The 25,843-nt window shown below is 47.0% G+C and overlaps 1 protein-coding gene across 1 annotated transcript in view; it reads right to left on the bottom strand.

The window, feature by feature from the left end:
* The window catches only part of PRR5L (proline rich 5 like), a 145,016-nt gene that overhangs the window by 70,681 nt on the left and 48,492 nt on the right, over window positions 1-25,843 (bottom strand). The window lies entirely within an intron of this gene.

Raw genomic sequence — 25,843 nt, 5'->3', positions numbered from 1 at the left:
GACTCTCACACGGCTGGGGAGGGGAGAGGGGGAGGGGGCGCCTGCACTTTCATCCAGATCAACAATTTCAGGAAATCCAACTCTTAACTTGAAAAGCCTGGGAGGATGCAACAGGTCGAGAGAGCTCACACCAGAGGAGGTCCCCCTCTAACCTCCACCGAGGGATCTCCACCACGTCCCCCTACCAAGGGAAACTGTACCAAGAAGCCATGGGACTGTTTCTGAGGCTCACCAGAGTCCCCGAGAGCCTGGGACTTTCGCCCTTGTTTCAAGGAACAGTCCCCAGGCCGTTTCCAGGAACAGTTGTTTCAAGCGCATTAATGAAAATACAATTCCAGTGAAGTCTCTCCTTCAGATTCGCAAAACATTTTTCAAGCTCCCAAATTCTCTTTCCAGCTGAAGGTTTAGTGAATTGGAGGGCCCCTCAGAGTTTGAAACAACAGAAAACCCCCAATCTCAAAATTAAAAACAACGTAAAATTATTTTCTTTTTGCAGGTGGTTAAGAATTTGAGGCAGCTGTTTTCAGGACTCACTGGCTTGTATAATTTCACCCTATGGTTGAGCAGGAAATACTTTTAAAATGCTGCCCGCTCAGACATCACACTTAGGCTTTGAAACCACAGTGACATTTGCTGAAGAAAAGATGTGTCTTTTTATGTCAAAACTGAGGGGGGAGATGTTTATTTTGATCACCGTGACCTTACAAGACCTATGTAAGCAAGGATTGCTGTTCAGGGTATGCCCAACGGAGGGAGGGCTTAAGGGGGGGAGGGGGTTGATGAAGCTCCGCTTGTCCAATGATATTAACCAATTCTCAGTACAAACCCCAGGGTACTGAAAAGACTTTAAATCTCATCCCAGAAATCACACTCATGGAGAAGCAACAGATTCCAGGCACGTGCCTGGGAAAGGAAAACATGAGGACCAGGGACTTGAGGGATGTCCTTGAGGCAGCTATGGGGAGGTCTGAAGAGCCAAAGCCTAGAGCCAGAGGCCAAAGTTTGAATCCCACCTCCTCCTTTTACTAGCTGCCAGATATTAGCCAAGTTAGTTAGCTCCGCTATGCCTCTGTTGACTCCTGTGAAAATGGGGATAAAAGTAGGAGTGACCTCAGGGGCACTAGGAGAATGTAATGAATTCAAATAAAGAAAGCGCTTAGGATCTCTGTCAGATTTCAACAGAAACTAAGCCATTATTACTACTATTATCATCTCGAAGTTCAGGACAGTCAAAAAGGAGCCATGTCTGCAGAGCAGCGGGAAGCTAGGAAAGCCTGGGCACACTCATTCGAACCCCCTCATCTAGGGAGGCCCACCCTATTTTGTTTCAAGTTGTAGCTCCTTCCTCCCTCCCAGTCCCCCTCTCTAGACTCTACTTTTCCTTTTGTCCATTGCATTGATCACCTTGTGGCGTATCATAGAATTTACATTTTTTTGGAAAATGTATCTCCCACCACCTCCTACTTCCAGGGCCAAGACATCAACTCTACAGGAACATGAGTTTGTTCTGTTCACTGATACCATTCAAGATCCTAGAACAGTACCTGACACACAGTTTACACCTAGTGTAAATATCTTTCCCTGAGCCCGCCCCCACCCCCACCCCGGCTCGTGCCCTGCCAGTCCATGCCCGGAGTGCATGGTGATTTCCTGCTCAGTCCCATGCAGTCGCTGAGAATGGATTCATTCAGCAAATTGAAACTGTGCTGGTGAGATGGGTTGGGCATTGTGCAATAAGAAAACAAAAACTTAAGGGGTGCCTGGATGGTTGGTTAGGGGTCTGCCTTAGGCTGAGGTCATGATCCCAGGGTCCTGCGATTGAGCCCCACATGGAGCTCCCTGCTCAGCAGGGAGCCTGCTTCTCCCTCTTGCCTCTGACTGCGCGGCTCCCCCTGCTTGTGTTTTTTTTTCTCTCTCTCTATCTAATAAATAAATAAAATCCTAAAAAAAAAAAAAAAAAAGAAAAGAAAAGAAACCTTAATCATTAGGCCTATCCAAGGATGAAAGAGGCTCCCTCTGGAAGAAGTGTGCTCTGTAGTAAAGAGAAGTACCCTCAATGTAGGTGATGCCAGCTTGGTGGGGAAGCCATAAAAGAGTATTCAAGAACCAGAAGGGAGGTTTAAAGAGGTTAAAATCTCTTCTAAACCTAGGAGTTGTGAGTTTTGTAACCTGAGTTTTCTTAAAATGAGAAGTAGCCAACATTTGGTGTAAATCGAATTAGAGCTTCTAAGAACAATTACTACCAGTATCTTATACTTGTCACCACTCACATTTTTACCAAAACTCTATCTAAATGCCAATGGAACATTGCCTTTTTTTAAGAAACAGAATTTTATTAGGAGAAACCAATACAGATCATTCTATTTATACTTTTGTTTACAGAGATGAAAACTGTAGTTCTTTGGAAGACCTATCAGGTATGCAGCTTGCCATGGCCCCAGCCTGTGGAATGGAAGGTGGCTGAACCAAGGTCCCTGCTGAAAAGGCAGGCCTTAGGCAGCCCTTTTAAGATCAAGGGCAGGTACCAAACCCAAATGCCGCCAAACTCTGTAACAAACCTCTGTGACCAACTGTGGCCCAGAAAAGGTATACTGGGCCAATCAAAATCCCTTTCAGGAATGCAGACACACACAGTTGCACGCACACAGAGCTAGTATCCAGAACAGATGCTGAGAGGTCACGACTTTATCTAAACTCTCGATTCTAGTAGCTGCATCATCTATGGACCAGCTAGATGTAGATTACAGGCATATTTTTTGAACCCCACAGTATCAACACTTTTTAAATTACTCGCCACTATGTAAGGATCAAAACACTTCATGCAAAAATGTGGATTTTCAGCTGACACTGACAAATCTGAAAGGCGTGGCGCTGTTTACTCTGCAAGCCCGCCCAGCCACGGAGCACAAGTGCTGGAGCCCATCTCTGTCTAGACAGGGCCAGGAGGTTTCAGTGTGCCACAGTCTCAATCACTGCTTGACCCCACTTCCCTGGGTGAGGCTAGAGAAGGGATGCTGGCACCTAGGTAGGATGGGCCAGAGCCACGAGGAAGCAGACATAAAGCAAGAGAATGGCATGGGTTTGGATCATTTTCTCCCCAGCAAGAGAACCTTTCCTTTCAACAAAACCTTGCTTGACATGACCTGACGTGCACACTGCTGAAATAAAGGAAACTGGCAGAGATACGGAGGCAAGTGGGCAGCTAGACCGGGAGACACAGAGGCCCCCTAGGGGCTGCCCTGGGATCAAAACCACCATCCAGTTTCTGTTCTTCCTGGAGGTGTGCTGTTCTCCTTTTCCTTTGTTCCCGTAACAATGCCCGCCCACCCCATCTTCATCACTCATTCCTGTCCCCAAAGTCTAGCCAGACCAAGTTCAGAAAGGGCAAGGCGGGGCACCTGGGTGGCTCCATTGCTGGGCGTCTGCCTTCGGTTCAGGTCATGATTCCAGGGTCTTGGGATCAAGTCCCACATCGGGCTCCCTGCTCGAAGGAAAGCCTGCTTCTCCCTTTCCCACTCTCCTTGCTTGTGTTCCCTCTCTTGCTGTCTCTCTCTGTCAAATAAATAAGTAAAATCTTTAAAAAAAAAAAAGGAAAGAAAGAAAGAAGGAAAGAAAGAAAGAAGGAAAAGAAAGGGCGAGGTGACTTGTCCAAAGAAGGATAAGGCAGGGATCCCTGATACCGGTTCAGCCCTCCTGTACTACGCGATGCTCCCTCTTGGTAGGATTAACTGCATCTGTCTCTGAATGATAATTAAAATCACTTGAATTTACAATATCCTAGTACTGAATGCCTTGAGAATCCGTAGTAAAACAAGTACGTGCTAACTTTGGGCGTTCAAGTTTGGACCTCCTTCTGTAATACTTTGACATCTCATACAATGTCTTACAGGCGTTCCAATGAAGAAAAGCATCATCTATTTTCATATGTTTTCTCCTTTTTGCAGATAGGAAGATGGAGGCCCTGGAAATCCAAGATCCCTTGCTAATGCTGGGCACAGAGTTTGTGAGCACAGGCAGGTCCCCTAAGCGCGTGCAGCAGTAGAAGACACAGTTTTTCAGGTTCTCAGAGCTCTGGTCATAAAATAAGTTAATGTAGTTACTCATAATAAATACCAATCTAGACACAGAACTTGCGTAAGCGCTCAGTATACATCCACGGCTCTGCACCGTCCATAAAACAGGACCATTTGAGAAATAAGCTCAGAATCTGATCTAACACCAGGATGTAAAATCAGTGACCTTTGATAGAGCAGGAAGACGTCATGCACAGATGAAAAAAAACCCTTGCCCTCCTGTCCTCTTTTTTTTTTTTTAAGATTTTATTTATTTATTTGACAGACAGAGATCACAAGTAGGCAGAGAAGCAGGCAGAGAGAGAGGAGGAAGCAGACTCCCCGCTGAGCAGAGAGCCCGATGCGGGGCTCCATCCCAGGACCCTGGGATCATGAACTGAGCCGAAGGCAGAGGCTTTAACCCACTAAGCCACCCAGGCGCCCTCCTGTCCTCTTTTTAACTTCCACAGCGTACAAACCGAGGAACCGGAAGTTTGTTCTTTGAAAAATTTTGGATAATAAAAAAAATTATTTTTGTCCTCTTCAACCTTTCCTCGGGCAAAATGACATGTTCCTGGTATGGTGGTTGTTGGTCTCATTTTTTACTTCAGTATGGAGAAGTATCTGGCCTCTATTTGAAAGGGGCTGGTCATTATTTTGAGATCGTATTTTGAGAATGACTTGAATGAGCGCATCTTAAGAGTGAAAAGAACTTAGCAATCCTACCCGAATTTTCCCCGGGGAATCCAGATTTCAACTATTCCTTTCCACAGTTCCAAGTTGGTCTGTTAGTTGATAGGTACTGACAGGTCACTTGTTAGTACCAAGTACTAGGGATGCCAGTGAACAAGACCATCTCTACCATCAAGGCACAGCAAGCAACAATAAACATATAAATGAACACACAGAGGAGATCATTTCGAGGACTGGCCTTTGTTGCGAGGAGGCTATGGAGTGCTAGAGTGACCATGGGGAAGAAAAGAGCTTTATCCAGGGTCATCCGGGATGGCCTCTCAGCCAGGGTAGCTTTGGCACTGAAATTTAAATGAAAAGAAGAATCTATAGCAACAGAGGGATGTTCCAAACAGAAGACCTGGCCAATACAGAAACCTTGAGTCAGGAAGAAGCTTGTCAAGTGAAAGAGATGAGAAGAAAACCATTATGGTGGAAGCATAGAAGCCAGCTGGGAAAAGGAACAAGAGGAGGTCAAGAAATAAATTGGGGTCAGATCCCATAGGACCTGGTAAGTCAGGGTAAGAGTTTGGCCACAGTGGGACATCATCAGAGGGATTTGGAGAAATCATAACATGATCTGGTGGATGGGTGGCAGATGGACTAGAAGAAGAGCAAAAGTGAGGGCAGTCCCTTTGAGGAGGTGGCCTCAGTAGACCAAGAAGAGATGATGTTTGGATTCAGTGTGGAGCAATTATATTTGTCAAGCATGGAATTAGAGATGATGAAACTTTCTGATGGGTTGGCCACATGAGGAAGGATAGGCATCATGGGTGAGGCTTCAGTTTTTTGAGCAGCAAGGTGGAAAGTGGTGTCATTCACTAAGGTAGGAGAGACAGATGGAGAGTGCAGTCAGAAGGAGAATCCTTAGTTCTATGGTAGCTTCGTGGAGTTTGAAATGCCTGGGTGAGAGCCAAGCAGAGATGTCCATATAGACATTTGCGTATATGAGATGGTTTGAGGGATGGATAAATTTGAGAACTCTCGGTGTATATAAATGATCCTAAAAACCAAAGGACTATGTGCGATGCTTTGGGGAATGAGTATGGACAGAGAGGAGAAGCCAGGAAGAATAGAGGAGTCTAATAAAAGAAGAGTAACCAGCAGAGGAATGGAAAACAATGAGATGCTAATGAGACGGCAAAGTCAAAGGGAGCCCTAGAGAAGAAGATGTACTGGGAAGGAAGGCTTGGCCAAGGATGTCCAATGCTGTCAAAAAGTGAAATGGGAACAGAGAATTAACTTTTCTTTGACAAAGCCACATTGGTGACCTGGATATGGGTCCTTTCAGTGGAGTGGTGTGGGAGGAAATCACATCAGAGGGCTGAGGGGAGAAAGAGTTGGAGAGAAGGAGACAGGGAATACTAAACTCTTTCAAAGAGTTCTGCCATGAAGAGGAGCAGAGAAATGGGGCTGTACCTCAGGGGGATCCAGAGTTAAGAGAAAGTGTGTTGATGTGATGGTTTGATTACTTTTAAGTGGGTGATAACGAGTAAGACATGTTTTGAAGGCTGATGGGCATTATCCAATGAAGAGGGAAATTGATTTATGTCCCTACTCACCGTTCAGTGGGATGGGGTAGGAGAAGTAAATGCTCGTTTGAGCTCATTCTCCAAAGGTGGCACATTTAAACACACTTTTTAAAATTTTATTTTTTATTCACTGAATGTTTATATTTGCAAGCTCTTTTACTTTCCTGTGATTATGGAATTGTGTTGATCTGGTTGGAAGACTTAAACATTTTTGCATGCAATACATTCCCATGTTGAGACTATGATCAGATGTTAGGGTGAACACTGCCAAAGTTAGATTTTGACAAGTACAGGGAAGGTTCTCGTGTCCGTGCTCTGCCTCACACACTACAACGGACAGCAGTCACTGGAATTACAGTGTGAACAGTATCTTCTGCAACTGGGCAAATGATAGGCTTGAGCTAAAGATTCTTTGGGCCAGCTCCTCCACCAACCAACCATGGGTGCAGATCCATCTCCAGACTTTCTTCACTGACATAGGAATCTGACTGTATATATGTCAACCCGCTCACCACTGCCACATCCAAAGATGCCGACATTGTATTTCCTGATCCATCTCTCAGAAGACCTTTTTCATCCAGAGGCAATGGAAGACGTTCATAGCAAACCATGTACCCCAATTTTTGGTGTCACAATGTAAGATCAGCACATGCTCAATCCAGCTCTGCACCTTCAGGCAAAACCGAATGGAAAACATTCCAAATAAATACTCAAAGGTGTTCTCAAAAAATTCTTTCATTTTCCTTGGCCATTGTAGCAGGCATTCGAGAATGCCTGCCCATACCATACCCTCTTTTCCAGCCAACATACCCTCTCTTCCAGATTTTGCAGAACAGGACAGTGAACCATCCTACAACTTATGACAGATGGCTGGTCTTGGGAAGGGGCACCTTACAGAAGAGCAGGTGAGAAGCACCAGTCAGACTACCCTTTAAGGATTCAAATACTATGTAAGATGGTGGTCCCCTGGCGCCATGTCTATCCCAGCAAGAGCTGGCTCGGTGTACTCCTGGCTTTCTGGCGGCACTCAGACTCAGATTCATCACTACCCTCTGTCTTCAAGTACTCAGAACTGGCCTCCCTATGGTCTTCATCTCTGTCTCTGCCCATCAACACAAGAAGCCAGGGATCAAGGTTACCCTTAATCCTCCAGACTATCATCACCACATGGCCATTTCCATTCCCATTTCTGAGCTGTCTCCTAGCCCTTCCCTGCTCCCCAGAACCTTCTGCCATGTGCTCTGGAACCTTCAGTCGACACTCTTAGAAATCATTGAGGACTCCAAAGTACTTTTGTGGGTGGGTTATATCTATCTAGATATACTGGATTTGAAACTGACCATGAAAATTAATTTACTAACTTTAAAATAACTAATAAAGCCATCAAATATTTTATGGAAACTAATGGTGTTTTTTTTTTTTTTCAAAGCCACAGGAAGAATGGAGTTGTTTTGCATTTCTGCAAATCTCTTTAACTTCTGGCTTAATAGAAGGCAGCTGGACTCTCGTATCCACTTCTGCATTCAATCTGTGGTGTTATCATACATCATGTAGCCTCTGGAAAATTCCACTGTGTACTTGTGAGAGAATGAAAGTGAAAAGACAAATAATACTGTAGTCTTACTTTGAAGTTTTTGACTTGTGGATCTGTGACAGGGTCTCAGAGACTCCCTGGGGTTCCTAAACTACACTTTGAGAGTCACTGTTCTAATGGCGCCTGTGTTCTTCCCTGAGGACCTCTCCTTCCCCCCAATCCTCTCAAATGGTGGTGGGTTTTCTCCAACACTCCTTCTATCCCCGTCTCTTCCTAAAAATCCCCATCAAACCATCAGATGAGTCAACTCACTTCCCCTCCTTGTTGTGGTCATTGCAGGCTCTTGGGTTTTTCTCCTCTCTTTAAGTCCCCCCGTTCATGGTCACTGCCTTAGCTACTGTTCCTGTTGCAATTCCTGATGATTTCAATATTCATAGACAAAATCCTTCCAATGTCCTGGCAGCTCCATTCTTTGACCTCTGCTCCAGTGACCTTGTTCTCCAGTCTACCGCAGTCACTCACTCTCTTGGTCAGCCTTGACTTTGTCATTTCCTATAGCTACCTTCTCCCACTCCCTAACTTTGCAGTTCACCTCTCCAGTACCCTGACTCCCAGAATTCTGAAAAGCCTGAAATCCATTACCTTTCATGGCTTGTCATCCCTCCCTTCCCTCCTCAGCCAGAGTAGATTCTATTATCATATTAACTTCCTTTCATGCTCCCTACACTCCCTTGCGATTTCTCACTACATTGGATCTACTTTGCTAGGTCAAGGTTTTCCAGGCTGATTCTCCTTCTCCTTGGTGCCTGCCTCAGTTTAAACATGCCTGGAGAAACACACCCAACCACACTCCCTGATTTCACTTTGAATCCGCACTCACCACCCTCTTGGGTTCCAGTGCCACTCAGGACCCACACCAGATGTCTCTAGTCACTGTCCCACTGTCTCCAACAATCCCAAACTTTCTCACGCATCCTCACTCTCATCTGAGAACCTTTGCTCCTTTGAGAACATAGGAACAAAATGTCCACAATGCTAAGGACTCAAGGTTTGTCTCCCCCCACATTTATACATTGAACCCTTTGTCCCCAGTGTGATGGTATTTGGAGGTGGGCTTTTTGTAAGGTGATTAGGGTTAAATGAGGTCATGAGGATAGGGCACTCATGGTGGCATGAGTGCCCTTACCAAAAGAGAAAGAGAAACAAGATCGCTAATCTCTGTCTGTCTCTGTCTTTCTCAACCAAGGAAAAGTCATGGGAGGGGGCATCTGCAAGCTGTGGAAAGGGTCTTCACCAAGAACTAAATCTGCCAGTACCTTTATCTTGGATCTCCTAGCCTCCACACCCATGAGAAAATGAGGTCTGTTGTTTAGGTTCCCAGCCTGCAGTACTTGTTATAACAGCAGAGCTATGACTTGTACGCTGCCACTGCTGTGCCTATCCACCTGCCAGAGTCTGCTTCCATGCTCTGCCTCCTCCTGTTGCTGGAGATGAGCTGCCAGGGCTGAATCTGAGGCTAAGCACTCCGTTGTGCACCAAATCCCATCCCCCACATGCCTCCTCTGTTTGGGGGTGCAGGGGGTTGTGGAATGCCCTGTCACTGCTCCCACCATGTTGGTTTACATAGAGCAGAATACCTTGAAAGAGTTTTCCATATTCATTGCTCTCATTGCTCCTTCTCTTTTTCTTTCTTTGGCCCTCTCCAGTCAGGCTTTCTCCTCTCCTTTCTGAGGAAACCACTGTCAAGGTTGCCCGTGATCTCCACGCCGCATAGGAACTCAATAAATACTTGTTGAAGGAATGGATGAATGAGTCTTCAGATCATGAGGACAACCCAATAGAAGAGTTGCACCAGCATGAACGTATGCACACACAGACACACACGGACAGAGGGAGGTGGGGGAGGGTGGTGAGGAGCTTCTTCCTGGCCCCAGCTCCCATGAAACCCAGCTTGTCCTTGGTTCCCTGAGAGGGCCCTGCCTTTTCATTTGAGATAGTGGGGTACAGGGTACAGGGCGCGGGTAAGGCTGTCCTTGGCGACACGTCTTGATCAGCACAGTCATCCTATTATAAGCCAAGCTTTGCAGTCAAGAAGTGTTTCCTTGTGGGGAAGAAGCCTAGACTTTGGTACTATTCAGGGGGCAGTTCCTTGATCTGTGGGAATCCATGTTGCAGACACAAGTTGGCTAAGGGATTTTGTAAGATCTATATGAGATTTATGAGAGTTCTGTGGAGAGTGTATATAGTGCTTGCCCCACTATTGTACAATCTGTTGAGTGGCCAGAGAAAAGTAATGAAGCGTCACATTCAAACATTGTGTTTGTTGTTCATAGTGTTTGTTTTCCTAGATAAATAATCCCGATTCCTTGATGGTAAAGCCAAGGATTGTCTTCAGTTCCCAATTTGGTTCACGTATGTTTTATCCTTTCTTTATACTCAAATGTTTATTATATAACCATAACACAAACCTACCATCATGTTAAAAATACTGCTGAATGTAAGGGAGATTTCAACCAAGAACATGGCAATCTTAAAACATGACATTCAGGGGCACCTGGGTGGTTCAGTGGGTTAAAGCTTCTGCCTTCAGCTCAGGTCATGATCCCAGGGTCCTGGGATCAAGCCCCGCATCAGGCTCTCTGCTCAGCAGGGAGCCTGCTTTCTCCTCTCTCTCTCTGCCTGCCTCTCTGCCTACTTGTGATCTCTGTCTGTCAAATAAATAAAACCTTAAATCAGTAAACAAAACAAAACAAAACAAAACCATGACATTCAGACCCTCCCCACGTTGAAAACAGGTAAAACAAAGTCTAATCACATTACTATAACAATGTAAGATAGTAGTCTGTGTTGGATATGTACAGAGGCAAATGCAATAAACAAAAATGTGTTTATGCTTATTCATTCCTGTCTGAGGGGGAGGTGAGAGCAACAGAGGAAAGGGAAGTGATGGGAAGAGGAGAAAGAAAGAGACAGGGAGAGAAAGACAGAGAGTCCTGGCCAGCACAGTTCATCTAGGCTATGGTCAAGAGGCCTGATGAAAAATCCCTTGGGACAATCTAGGCCACATTCCTCAGAGTCAGAACTGCCCACGCAGTCCTATCTATGAGTATGGTGTCCTGGGTACCATGATATACCCTCAAGGAGCATTCTGTGCAAAGTGAGCTTTTTGGTATTGGTATTGATGCATAGTAACTAGATTCTCCAGAGCCTGATGTACAAATTAAGATACTAGTTAATCTATTGTCAGTAATATTGGTTTCTAGGACTCTTCTTAGAATCACATTGGTAAATGATCTCTTTAGGTGAAAGAGTCAGCATTGGTAGGAAATTTATTCATTTTCCATTGTAAGCCAATCTTCCTTTGCAAGATGGAATCCTCATTACACCCAAAGCATTGCACATTCTTTCCTCGCCCTTCCCTTCTACCTCTTCCTCTTCCCCCTCCTCCCCCTCCTCCTTCTTGTTGTTCTCTCTCTCTCTCTCTCTCACACACACACACACAGGAAAACACAAATATGGAATCAATAACAACAACAACTTCAATTAACATAAACATACGATGTATTGACACCATGTCAGGTGTTTTGAACGCAGTATCTCCCATCTCAGACACTCGGACATAGATGCTATGATTACTCCCATTTTACAGAGGAAGAAATCCAGGCTCACAGGGGTGGTTTAGTCCTTTCTCAAGGTCACACACTTGTCAGAAGTAAAAATAACCCCAAGGTTTTATTTCCCATTGTAAGCGCTTCCCTCCCCTTAGTCAACTTGACCTCCCGAATGAGGGAGAGGAAGTTGCATAGCTGTTTGGGGAAGATAAATATTCTCATTCACACCACCAACTGCAGGGAGGGTTTGTGCTGGACATGGGAAATAAGGAGATTTCTGCAGCAGCAGAAAGCGGATGGAGGAAAGATGCCCTGTCCCCTAGGACAGCAGTACCCAGCGGTCCTTGAATGTCCCCTGCAGTCAAGATGAGCCAAGCTGGTAAGTGGATGGCCACCTTTCACAAAGAACTCCCTGTTCATTCTCTAACATTAAGTGGGGGCAGTTCTGGCTTGATAGGAGCACAGACCAGCCCATTACTCACCACGTCTGTTCTATTTCTCCTCCTAAGTACAATATTCATTTACTAGAGTTTGGGTGTTTCGGCATGGCTTCCATCAATGACGTCTAGCTTAGATCTTGAGGATGGGCGACTCTTAGGCTGTCTTCTGAGCAAGGGTGATACCAGAAGACGTAGTTACTGTTGCTGGAGAAAGGCTCCTTAGCCAAATAATTGGGGAAAGTACTCCATACAATGGCGTAACAGGCATCAGTATATCAAGAACTTGGAGGTGGTCTGCAGGAAAGAAACTCAATCATTTAATTTCTTTTCATGGAATACTATCAACGTTTGAGGGTATGGTGCTCCACAGGACACGAGGAGGGTGATGCTATCCTAGGCAGAAGTGCCTGCTTGCCAAATTTGCTTTGAAGAAGGCCCGGGATCAAATAAGATCAAGGCAGGATCTTAATTGAGTCTACTTGGTAGACTCTGCTTTCCGATTTTTAATTTCTTGGATGACTAATCTACTGATAGTATCCAAATTTACAGGGAAAAAAAATATCCTTGCTTGACTTTCCACTGCAGAAACAAAACAAGTAACCTTGAACGATCATTCCCCGACCTGCTTAAGCATCTCATCTGGGCTGGAGAAAAGAGTGGAGAACCAGTCACCTTCCTCCTAAGAGACGATGGTGAGAGCAGAGACAGATGTGAACTAAGGACCTCTGCTGGGAAATTAGCATGAGCAGCCATGTCAGCTGCGGACATGCTGGGTATCAGGCCCCCTGCCGCCCCCCACCCCTGCTGGGCCCTCAGCCAGACAGGCAGTCATTTCCTCCCGCCAGTCTGCCTCGGTTGCACCACTGACCTGTCCATGGGGGAAACACCCAGAACCCAGCACCGTGCCTCTGTTGAGGAGACACTCAATAAATATTTATTAACGGAAGGAAGGGAGGGAGGAAGGAAACAGATTGAGGTTTGTAGATGGTAACTTGCCCAACGTCACACCTCTTGCAAGCAGGAGAGGCAGGACTCGGAGGTAGCGTGGCTGAGATCTTCCACACCTCGCCAAGCTGCTGTGTTTTTGCTAACCAGCACACAGCCGGCCCCTAGGAGCTGGCTTGAACCTCTAGCCACACTTGCTCAGGGTGTCAGCTCTGGCCTTACTGTAGTTGGTGCAACAGAAATTGGTGCATTAAAAAAAAAGAAAAGAAAAGAAAAAGAAATTGGTACATTTATAGGCACTTTAGGAGGTTGCCTGATAATCACAGCTAAAAAAATTTTTTTGAAAGATTTTATTTATTTATTTGACAGACAGACACACACACACATACCACACACACAGAACAATAGCAGGGAGAGTGGGAGAGGGAGAAGCAGGCTTCCCGCCAAGCAGGGACCCTGATGTGGTCCTCAATCCCAGGATCCTGGGATCAGGACCTGAGCTGAAGGCAGACACTTGACTGAGCTGCCCAGGCACCCCAATAACAGCCAAAATTCGTTGAGCACTTACTATGTGCCAGGCACAACACTAAGAACTTTTATTTATTTATTATTATTATTTTAATAAACATATAATGTATTTTTATCCACAGGGGTGCAGGTCTGTGAATCGCCAGGTTTACACACTTCACAGCACTCACCATAGCACATACCGTCCCCAGTGTCCATAACCCCACCCCACTCCCCCCAGCAACCCTTAGTTTGTTTTGTGAGATTAAGAGTCACTTATGGTTTGTCTCCCTCCCAATCCCATCTACAACACTAAGAACTTGACCCAACTTGTTTCCATGACTCCCGGGAAATCGGTGCCATTATAACCCCCATTTTACAGATGAGGAAATTGAGGGGAAGGGAGACTAGGTGACCCCCCCCCCAAATTAAGTGGTGGAAAGAGGATCTGAACTGAAGCAATTTCACCCTCAACTCCCTGCTCTTAGCCTCTTTTCCTAAATCTGTTCCCTATGACCGATGACGGACGTCCTGAAGGAAAGGAAAGACAGAGCACCTGAAGCTGGATCATTAAACACATTTATTTCATTACTTTTGACCCATAAAAGTGTTTGCATCGTTCTAAGCACATCCCAAGTATCAACTCATTTAACTCTCATACCGCCAGGATTCAACAGCACGAGGCGGGTCCAACTGTTATCCCCGCTTCATAGATGAGCAAACAGAGGCATTGTATCCATAGATGGGAGACTTGCCCACCCAGCAGGTGACAGAGATGGGATCCAAACCAGGAGAGTCGGGCTCCCTAGTCCTTGGGCTGAACCACGGAGTGCTGTCTGCTGAGAGCAAGCGGGCACCTCATTTAAAAGTGAGACACCCGAGTTGCTTGGGTGGCTCAGGCGGTTGGGCATCTGCCTTCGATTCAGGTCATGATCCTAGGGTCCTGGGATCGAGCCCCCCATTGGGCTCTGTGCTTGGCGGGGAGCCTGCTTCTCCCTCCCCTACTCCCCCGGCTTGTGTTCCTGCTCTCGCTGCCGTTTCTTTCTCTCTGCCAAATAAATAAATAAATGGTCTTTAAAAGTGAGACATCTTCCCACTAGCAGGGGGCGAGGATGGCCGCAAACAGGAACACAGAATCGTCCTCAGCTCTGGAAATTAATGGGGCCAGGGAGCTTGAATGACTTAATCACTGTTCAATTTAGATTTCCTGGCTGAGTGGGTTCCTGTTCATCCCACTGGAAATTAATCACTGATTGTTTCCTTGCATTCTTGTGGGGGGGGGGCATCCTCCTCGGCTGCCATGGCAGGGGAAAGTAAGCTCTCAGCCAGTGTCAGGCAGGTCAAGGGGACGAAACCCCTGCGGCGGAGATGGGTCACCTTCTGCTTACTTGGCTCCTCTAGGAGCTGGACCCTGTTCTCCCCAAGGCAGGAAACCTGCCCTGGGCTCAGTTCGCAGCTCTTCTGATGGAGGGAGCAGGAGTTTGGAGCGAGGAAGCAGGGATGGAGGGAGCAGGAGGAAGGAAAGGAGGAAAGAAAAAACGAGTCAGGTTATTTGTTAGAAGAGACAGAAGGTCTTCCGAGGAAGTGATGAGAAGCATCCGTGGGAGTGACAGAACCAGCCACAGGGCATCCTGCCTAGCTCAGCAAGCCGGTCCCCAGCTACACCGTGAGGAGGCAGGACAGGAGCTTCAGACGGTGGGAGTGGTGTCCGTCCAGGGGCAGGGCAGGGCCTCAGTGAATGGATGGTAGCTATCCTGGGACATGAATGTAAGTTAACAGCGCCTCAAAGTGTTGGGCCTTACTTTTCTCTGGCCCCTCAATGTCTGCCTCCCTTTTCTGTTTATCCCTGGGACTAAAGGGATGATGCTAAGTGAGGCCTGGACCGCGGGCCTCATTCCTGGCCACTCTTTTCCTCCACCTCCCCTAGTGCTGGGTCCCACGGAGCTGCTGGTGGTCTGGGAAACGGCGGTGCCGCACACCTGTCAAGAGTGCAGGCTGTAGAGGTTAAAGCAGGTTTCAGGGTTGGCCCAGCAACATACCAGTGAGACCTTGGGCAGCTTACTTAACCTCCCAGGGTCTAAAGCACCTGGTTCTCTTGCTCCCCCTGATAAACACCCACCTCTGCTTCCATGAGCCGGGTCAAGGGCTTATCCTTCCCCAGCACCTCAGGCAGGTGGCCCCAGCACGGGGGCCCCAGCAAGTCAGAGCCTTGCTTCCATGTGTAACTCACCTGTCTCCACTCACCAGTCACGCAGTCAACGATGCCTTGTTACTTATCCCCAAATCCCAAACCCTGAGCAATTCCCGACGTATCACAGAGGCTTTAACAGGAGAGGAGAAGTGGGAATGAAGAAGGAAAGACAGATGCCGGGAGGAAGGGAGGACAGGCACACTTGATCAGCCCTTTGAAACAACAGGCATGGCTGGAGAAGGGCTAGGAAAATGTTCTTTCCCCCAAATGTCTGTACAGTTTGCCCAGCCTCTAACCTTTCCTGCTTAGGAGATTTGTTCCTCAAGGGTAACGGTGTTGTCTCCGGAACTTCCTTGTTTCTTTTCCAAGGGTAAGGTGTTCAACTACGTATAGCCAAGCACCTCAACATCCATTTATGAGATCGATTTTCAGAAGATAAGTGGGGGGAAAGCCTGTCAGGACTTTGGTGCTAAAAGCGAAGGAAAGAGGCCCCAAAAAAGGGAAGGGAGATATTAGTGACTAAAAAAAAATGTCAATCTCAGTGAGTCAGAGTCATAAGAATGAGAACACGCGATTCCCATTCCCACTCTGCCGACCACTTCCCTGTCCTGGTTCTCCCTGGCACACACCCCTGGGAGAAAGTTCTCTTCGGGCTCCAGGTGGAACCCCAGTCTCATGAGCAAGGTTGAAATCTCCAGGGACTATTCCACTGTTTTGGTGCTGACAGAATGTCCCTCTCTCTCTTTCCTTTTAAGATATGGACCCATTGGTTATCAATGGGTGAGTTATCAACCCGTGAGTTTGGACTCTCATCTGCCATTCTAGAAGGTTAAGAGACCTCAGGGGTCACTATTCCCAACTCTCTGCCTCATGCCGACCCTTCTCCAGCACCCACAGGAAGGTCAACAAAGGTCAACAATGGCTTCTACCTGGACCCTTGGAGGGAAAAGATGGAAGAGAAGTTCACTGCCTCTTGAAGCAGCCATTCCATTTTGGGACACCCCAGTGGCTAGGTGTGACCAGGAATCAGCCAGCCTGAAACTTTAATGAAGGAGGAAAGCAAGTGCGTCGGATGCCACTTTGGGAAATTCTGAGAAGGTCATGGGTAAGGAACAAATAGTGTCTTTGCCTCATTTTTTGATAGACATAGATTTACCGACATAAATGACCAAGTGTGATGGTTAATTTTGTGTGCCAACCTGACTGGGCTAAGCAGTGCCTAGATGGCTGGTAAGAGGCTTCTGGGTGTGTCTGGGAGGGTGGTCTGGAAGGGATTAGCCTTTGAATTGGTACACCTAGTAGAGAAGATCATCTTCACCAATGGGGGGGAGCCTCACCCAGTCCCTTGAAGGGTGTGTGTAGAACGGAAGGCAAAGGTAGCGTGAATCTGCTCTCTGCCTGAGCTGGGACATCCCTCTCCTCCTACCTTTGGACGTTGGTGTTCCAGCTTCTCCTTCAGCCTCAGACTGGGATTCACCCATCGCATGTTAACATAAATGGCATTTTTATGAAGACTGACTCTATCTTCCAAAAGCAAACTAAATGCAGTGAGAAGAGTAGCATTGTTTTTCATTTCTGCCAACCTTTTTAGTGCCGGGCTTAAGAGAAAATAACCGGATTCTTCTATCTGCTTCTGCATTCGGTTATAATAGCTATGTCCTACAGTTGCTGGAAAACGCCGCCGTGCTCTTGAGTGAGACTGGGAAAAGAAAAGGCAAGTAAGGGAGCCCCGTGTCATCGATGTATTAGTATTGAATAGTTTGGAGCTCATGAACCCCATGGCAGTGTTCTCAAATGACTAAGGCTCTCAAATAGTAAGACCAGAGACATCGCTTCAGTGCAACTGAAAATGTGGGGTCCCTTGTCCAAAAGGTATCGGGCATTTCAGGGCGACCACAGCAGAGCGTTACTCCAAGCCGGGCCCCCGTCGTGACTGCACAGCTTCTGAGGCAAGTTCGGGGGCCACCAGACCACGCTTGGAGAACTGTTACTGTGCCCTATTACTTGCATCTTGAATCAAAGGGCTGGCTTAGGGTCACAGTGTACACCGAGGTGCTACAGAGGTAGGAGTGTGTGTGTGTGTGTGTGTGTGTGTGTGTGTGTGTGTCTAAGCTGCCGGATCACTAGGTATAAGTGATCTTGAATAAGAGCATATCCATAATGAGAGAAAGGTGTCATTGTGCAGGTTTTTCCCTGGGTGTCTGCAGAACCTTCCACCCTATTCAACCTCTTATTCCATACTGACCACACACACACACACACACACACACACAGAAACACACACCTCTAGCTAAGGCACTGCACCCCTTGTGTTCCACATGGCTGCACACCAGAGAGTCAGATACTAACCATGGTTTCCTGTTTTGTGTTTTTATTGTGGTTACGGGCTTTGATCAGCAAAACTGATACGAAGAAAACTCCTTTTCCTGTTTGGTGCCTTGGCACATAGTAGGTGCTCTGCGCATCTGCAGAGTTACAGTTCTCGTGGCTGGGGCAGATGCTACCTATTAAATGCTGTCACCAACAGATGGCTGGCCACACAAATACAACCTTTGGTCCTCCTTCCCGACAACGAGGCTCTTAGCGCAATCTGCAATCCTACCACCAACGTCTGGATAAGCGTAGCCAAACGACAAAGCTCTGTTCTCCAGCAACCAGCTAGCACTATGGCCCGAGGCTCACATGCGTACATGGCTGATAAAGGACATACCGTTGTCGCTGTTGTTGTTTAAGGAGGCTCCACACTGAGTGGAGGAGCCCGGCGCCGGGCTTGAACTCACAACCCTGAGATCAAGACCTGAGTTGAAACCAAGAGTCAGACACTCACCTGACTGAGCCATCCAGGTGCCAGATTTCTGGTAACAATTAATCCATTTTAAGGAACATTATACACATTTACAAATATAAGGCAGACCCATTTACAATTCTGGTCAAATTACCTCCCTCTCCGGCACAGAGAGAAGTGACTGCGGCTGCTCTCCGACTCAAACAAAATCACACGACAGGGGAATGCATCTCTTGCCCAAAGTGGCAGGACATTTTTCTGTTCATATTAGAAGTTCACCCTCCTGCCGGTGCAGGGACCCAGGATCTGTAGTTCAACTCTGCCCCTTGACAGATGGGGAAATTGAGGCTCAGAGACAAGAAGTGACTTATTTGGGGCGCCTGGTTGGCTCAGTCAGCTAAGTGTCTGCTTTCAGCTCAGGTCAAGACCCCAGGGTCCTGGAAGGGAGACCCACATCGGGCTCTCTGCTCAGCAGGGAGAGCCTGCTAGTCTCCCTCTCTCCCTCTCCCTGCCGCATCCCCTGCTTGTACTCTCTCTCCCTCTCTCTGTCAAATAAATACATAAAATCTTTAAAAATTAAGAAAAAAAGAAAAAGTGGTGCCCAAATTATGAGTCAAGACAGGAAAGGGAGGGGCATGGCACCTGGGTGGCTCAGTCGTTGAGCATCTGCCTTCAACTCAGGTCATGACCCCAGGGTCCTGGGATGAAGCCCCACATTGGGCTCCCTGCTCAGGGAGGACCCTGCTTCTCCCCCTACCTCCACCTCTCCTCCTGCTTGTGCACTCTCTATCTCTCTCAAATAAATAAATAAATAAATAAAATCTTAAAAAAAAAAGAAGTGACTTATTTGTCCAGGAACACATAGCTATCTAGTGACAGCTCTGAGACAGACCCCACTTCTCCGAACTATTAGATAACGAACCCTCCACATCAGATGAATGTGGGCTTTCAGGCCAGGGTGAGTGTAGGTTACTGGACATTTAACCACGGATTCATCAGGGGATCATTAACAAGTAAAGCCGAAAACATCTCTTCCGAGTCCGAGCTGGACTTCAAAGCCTCTGCTCATGCCCCGAGAGCATCATTCCTTCCCAGAGGTTAATTTGAAATATCTTTCCTCCCGCTTCAGCATCTCCATCCTCTTCCCCTCTATCAGCACGCTTTCCTTCTTTACAATGTGTATTCATCACCTTGGGGAGAAGAAAAAAAAACAAGCCTTCCCAGAGCAGGCCTCCCTTTTCTCACTTCCCTGGGTGCCCGGAAGCCTTTGCTGTCTGGCTGCCATCCCAGCGCTTTGCAGAAACCACCCAATCAAGGTCAATGATGTGCTTGTTTCTAAATCAAACGGCTTTCTCCTTGCCAGCAACCATGCTTCCCTCATAGCGATAGTCGTCCTGATAATATGGAAACTTTTATACTTAAACAAGGTCAGGGGTTAAAAGGCCATTTGTAAGTTCAGTAGTTAAGAGCAAGGGCTTTGGAGCCAGACTGCATGATTCACCTCTTGGTCACAGAATGGGCTGGCTGGATCCCTTAAGCAAAGCTGTGCCTCAGCTTCCATATCTGTAAAATGGGAACACAGCAGTACCTCATAGAGTCTTGGGGAATGTCCACGAAATGTGCTTAGCGCACAGCCTGGCAGGTAGTACGCGCTCAACAAAAGTGAGTCATTGTTGATGTAAAATTCGTAAATCTGAGGTGACTGAGGGTTTTCGTTGGCAGGACCCATTCCCATAACACCAAATAGAAGGGCTAGTTTATGCTCTGAAGGTTATGTTCCTCCTTGCTGCTCTCAGACATCCCTCTCTTGGCCATATTTCCTTAAAATAGATCCACTATTTGGAAATCTGTTGAGGTGAATGGCACTTCCTCCCCAGAGGGTCTCCCTAAGTGTCTCAGAGAATTATGGGATCCATACTCTGATCATCCAAGATTCACTTCAATGAAGAACAAATTCAGATGAATCTTAAATTCACGGGACATCCAAAGCTTGCAACAAACATCACCAAGCGGCACTTTCCACTTCCCGCAAGCTAAGCCCCTGCATTCTCCAACCCCCAAGCGCCTCCTAAATTTCCATGAGGTTCCCAAGACTGACGCTCCGCCGTAGCCATGTACTTGCGATTTTTTTCCAATCGGCTCTTCACTTTTCCTTGCCCCTGGCTGGTAAGTGTAGCGTGCAGAAGCTCAAAAATCTTTCAGGAGCTATTTGATTCCTTCCTTGTTCTACATAATGATAAGGATGAGGACGGTGGTGGTGGTGGAAGGTATTTCTAGGCTGCTTACTAAGTTCAAAGGCGATTTCTAAGCACTTCGTGGGTATCATCGTCCCTGCTTACCAACGCATTCTTTCAAATTCACGTGCAGAATTCTGCATTTTCTCATGCCCAACTTTGAAAAAAATGACCTTTGCTCTCATTTCCACGATGAGCCAATATCTTTTAAGCGGCACATTTGGCAACCTCGGAGCTTTCGCGCATATAGAAAATGAAGGGTTTAGTAATAGGCTCAAAGCCAAGCACCCATACAACCCAGCAGACCCATACAACAATCAGGTGGCAGAGGCTGAAAGAACTGTCCCAAGGTCTTACTCCTCTTTGGTGGTGGTGGATCTGCTTTTACCTAGAGCCCGGCTTTGTTCTTAATTATAAAACAGTGCAAGCAGAGCAATGATTCGAGAAGCTTCTACATCACTAGCCTGAGTGCTTACCAGGTCCCAAGCTCCGTGCGAAGAGCTTCTCATACGTTATCTTACGGAATCTTCAAAACAACCGTGAGTTGAGTATTGTTATTATCTCCATTTTACAGATAAGGAAACTGAGGTTAAGAAAATTATTTGCCCAAGTCACACTAAGCTGAGGTTCAGTCACAGGTGCACCTGACTTCAAAGCCCAGGCTCTCAGGGGCTCAGTTTCTAGGCTGATTTTGTGCAGCAGAATGCTCTCCCTGTTGTCCATCCACACATGACTGTCCATGGCCTCCCCTGGCTTCTCTCCCTTCTTCTCCTCGCTGTGGGACTCTTCCATTTATTTTCACAGCATCCCCGATCTTGCCCAGAAACCCTTTAAAGCCATCTCATGCACCCCCTATCTCTCTAAGGACTTCCACAGCGCCCAGCACACAGTACATAAACAATACGTATTTGTGGAATGAATGAACGAATCGCCTAACAATTACTTGCAAAATGTAAAGCATTTCATCCCCAGCAAACAATCTAAAAGCTTTGGCTTCTAAGATTTTGTGGTTTGGGGCCCGTGCGGGGCTGGAACTCTCTGCAAGCACACCCTTACAAGGTGATGGTTCTCAGCCTGGAGTGGGTTTGGACCGTCACCATCTTCCTGCCCAGGATATTCAGCAACGTCTAGAAACATTTTTAGTTCCCATGGCTGGGGGTGGGGAGAAGGGGGTGAGGACATCGTGGCATCTAAGGACAGGGTGCTCCAGCACGGGACAGTCACCCACAGCAAAGAATTTCAGTTTCAGAATGTCAGTCGTGCTGAAGTTGGGAAGCCTGATGGAAGGGTTTCTCTTCCTAAAAGTGGTGTCCTCGTGGCCGAGACGGGTTGGGAATGCAAAAGCCTTCCTGTTTATCTGAGTGCCCAGGGCTGAAACCCAGGGTTGGCGTTGGCCTCTTGTTTGAATGGAAGGAACAGGGAAGAAACTGGGGATCCTGCTCGAGGATCCAGAGATCCAACTGATGGCCCTGACACCTTGGAATTACCATGATGTGCTCCTCTAGGCGAGATGTTGGGTTCCACTTTTCATCTAAAATGTGCGTGTGTGTGTGTATGTGTGTGTGTGTGTGTGTGTGTGTGTGTATGTGTGCGTGCAGGGTGGGGAAAGGGAACCCTTCTAGCTCTAAAATCCTCTAGTTTTAACAAATGCTGAAAGTCGAACTTCTTGTTCAAACTTATCCCCCAATTCACATCCAGTTTCAAGGCAAGCTTTATGTTCACTTTTTTTTTTTTTAAGATTTTATTTATTTATTTGACAGGCAGAGATCACAAGTAGGCAGAGAGTTAGGCAGAGAGAGAGAGAGAGAAGGAAGCAGGCTCCCTGCCAAGCAGAGAGCCTGCTGTGGGACTCGATCCCAGGACCCTGAGATCATGGCCTGAGCTGAAGGCAGAGGCTTTAACCCACTGAGCCACCCAGGTGCCCTTTATGTCCACTTTTAAGATCCTCTTGCAATCGCCTCTTTTCACCACCCCCACTGTCCCTACACACACACAAACTTGCACGCTCGCACGCATGCATGATTCCTCTCCTCAGGGCCCCACTATCCCTGCCTGGATTACAGGCCGATGCTCCAAATCAACCTCCCTTTCTCCAGGGTGAATCCTCTGACCTGGATTCCCAACAGCCCCTCCCATGTGACCTGGGGAACGTTCTCTCTCTTCTTCTCGCTGTCCACCCTCCCTGGAGGGCAGCTTCAGAATCCTTCTTCATGGAAATTTCCCCAACGTCAGCAGAAGAGCCTCTTCTTTGTTCACACTCTAGTACCCTTCTCTGCCTAAAAGCTGGGCATAAATTTCCCCTGTGAAAGATGGCCTCCTAGTACCAGGAAGAAAAGAACATTCTACTACCTAAGATGGAAAGCTGACACTAAGATGAACCTGCACTTTAAATAGCCCTTATCTTGCCTTCGTTTCCCCGATGTGTTTCAAGACAAGCTCCCACACTTTGCCACCCCAGAAGCCCAAAGCCCTCTGACTCATCCAACTACTTTTCTGCAATTTATCACCCTTTGTTAAATGGCATCTAAGCTCCCTAATCGAAGAGCTTCTTGGAGATTTTCGTTTTTTCTCTATGAAGCTCCCCATGCCATGTAACACCACGTAAAATGTGTGTGCTTTTCTCCCATTACTCCATCATTTGTCAGCTTAATTCACATTCCTGAGTTACAGAACCTAAGAGGGTAGAGGAAAAGTTTCCCCTCCCCTACAAAGGTAAAAGTATTATTAGACAACTACCCACCACAGCTGTTTCTGCATTACGTGCACAGTTAGAGATATTCTCTATTGTCACCATGGTGGGAGAGGGGAGAGGAGTGGACTCATCTTTTGTTTAAAAGAACATGGTGATGAGCCCTTAGGTATAGAAGATTCTCTGGCTCAGACCAGAATGAGGAAGCAGAAACAAAGGAAGCAGAATGTGTTCTCTGTAATTAAGTAATAAAAATTCTCTTTCCCCTTGCAACCTGGGCTGTACACACATCTGAGAGGCCCAGGAGTCTATGGGGAAGAAAATGAAAGCAGTTACTCCTCAGGGTCAGAGCCCACACAGGCCCCAGCAATACAGAGCTTGACTAGGTCAAGGTTGGAGACCTCTCAGATGCTATGGCAGTTATTCAGTAACATTATCTAGTGCTTAGTTATCCAGAACCGTGTCACCAGGCGTGGTTCTGAGCCCCTCACAAGTGTCAGGTCATTTAATCCTCACAACAATCCCCACTGGTATTGTGACCTCCCTTTTACATATGAGGACACTGAGACACAGAGAAGTTAAGTGACTTGCTTTACACCAGCCAGCTGGTAGGAGGCACAGCTAGAACCCCACCCTGGGCAGCCTGATTTGTGCTTTTCACTGCATTTCTGGTATTACACGTCAGTGTGCTTGCTCTGTGATGTAATTCTGTTAGCTCAGAAGAATATGGGAACTAAAACTGAGAGAGCACTAAATATACCCCCTTGCCCCAGGGTCTACGTGGTGCAGAGAGCTGAGCAGCCCCAGCATCAGTGAGGAGGGGGCCGATGGGGATGGAGAAATGCCCATGGCAGGAAGTTTGCGATGGTGCTGGACTCTCTCCTTTGCCGAGGCCTCGTGGGAATGTGCAGGTCTCAGAGTCCATTTTTGTTCTGTTTTGTTTTGTTATTTGTTCTGTTTTCTAATTATTGGAGGAAAGAGTGAGCCCAGTTACATCTGGACCATCTGCAAGACGCCTTAGGTACAGGAGGGTTCAGAAGCTGATGAGTTGTTAGGAAAAGTGATAAGCTAAATCTTCCCGTCCTTGCCATCAAGGAAGCAATGAAGGAGACTGCACCCCCATTCCTACAACCCTCTCCCCCAAGGAGGGGAAGATGTGGCGTGCTCTGGGGCAGGGATGTGCATTATTTCGGCTTGCTTAAAGAGTGGCATCACGGGATTCTGGAGAAAGAACAGAAGGCCCCTTGCCTTCCTTCCCATGAACAATTGACCAGAAGGAAGCAGGGACACTCCATCCCTGGATTTCCCCGCAGGAAACCTGGACCCTACTAGGGCCTCCTGCTTCCCCTCCCTCAGCACCCTGGGTCCGTTCCAGGTGAGCTCTCTGCCTGTTTGGAAAACAGATGCAGAAGGGGCCAAGTGCAAACTCAGCACCCGCGCGCGCGCGTGTGTGTGTGTGTGTGTGTGTGTGTTGCTTCTGAAAGCAACTCAGATGGTTTTAGAAATAACAATTTTAAAATTTTTTTACATTTTTAAAATTTTAAAATTAAATTAAGATCTTTAAAAAGCCATTTTTTTAAATTTTTAAAATATTTTAAAAATTGAAAATTTTTATAATCTTCATCAGATAGGGAGCACCAAAGGTATTTTTCTTCCCGTTTACCCTGCACCTACTGTGTGCTAATACCCTGGCTAGCCCCTAGAGAGAAGGAAACAGTCTGCCTCTTCAGATGCGTGGGTGGTGCTTAATTACTGAAGCTGCTTAATGACATTCCGGCACCCTGTTTTTCATCCATAAAGTGAGAACGCTGGTAGCTGCCTTGCAGGGGTGTTGGGATAATCTTAAATTTTAATTCCGCGTGAAGGCATCTAGTGCCATAGCTGACACCAGCAATCCCCTCGAGCTCTGCATCGATTATCAGTTTTTCATGATCTCTCATTAACAGTTATGACTGGAGCATACCTAGGATGGATTCCAGCTCTCCAAAGCTGTGACCGTGACACATACGTGGGAAATGACGCACATGTGACACAGAGCAGGACGACAGAGCCTTACCAGCCCAGACGGGCACAGGGACAGAAGTGCACGAATGTTCTGTGGCAGGAGATCCCCACGTGATCGGAAGAGCAGGACTTGGGTGTGCACAAGGGTGAGGTGGGGAGCTCTAAGCTTGGGGTGTCCTGTCACCTTCCACTCGTCTCCCTCACTGTGCTTTCCTGGGGTGGACCCCTGACATCTTTCATGCATCACCTGCCTTACTGGAGAGGCACAAGAGCTACAACGAAATCTGTGCTGTAGATGAGAAAACAGAGACCCACAGAAAGCCATCTGGCCAAGCATCCACTTGATGTTGTCAAAGAAGACCATGTAGCAAAAGTTGTAAGGTTAAGGGGGCGGGCTGGTCACACTCAACTTCAGGGGGGAGCTGAGAGAGTAACCTGGCGGTTGTCATAGTGACAACCCGAGTACTAAGGACCGTGACAACAAACTATTAACGGTTACTAAGCGCTCATTTGTTGTGCCCCGGTGTCATGGAAAATGCCGTGTGTAGACTCATCTGGTTCTTATGGTAACTTTATGAAAGAGGTAG

This window comes from Mustela nivalis, assembly GCF_964662115.1.
Source record: "Mustela nivalis genome assembly, chromosome: 9".
In the NCBI taxonomy this organism is placed as follows: Eukaryota; Metazoa; Chordata; class Mammalia; order Carnivora; family Mustelidae; genus Mustela; species Mustela nivalis.
This window is presented reverse-complemented; position numbering and strand designations above follow the sequence as displayed.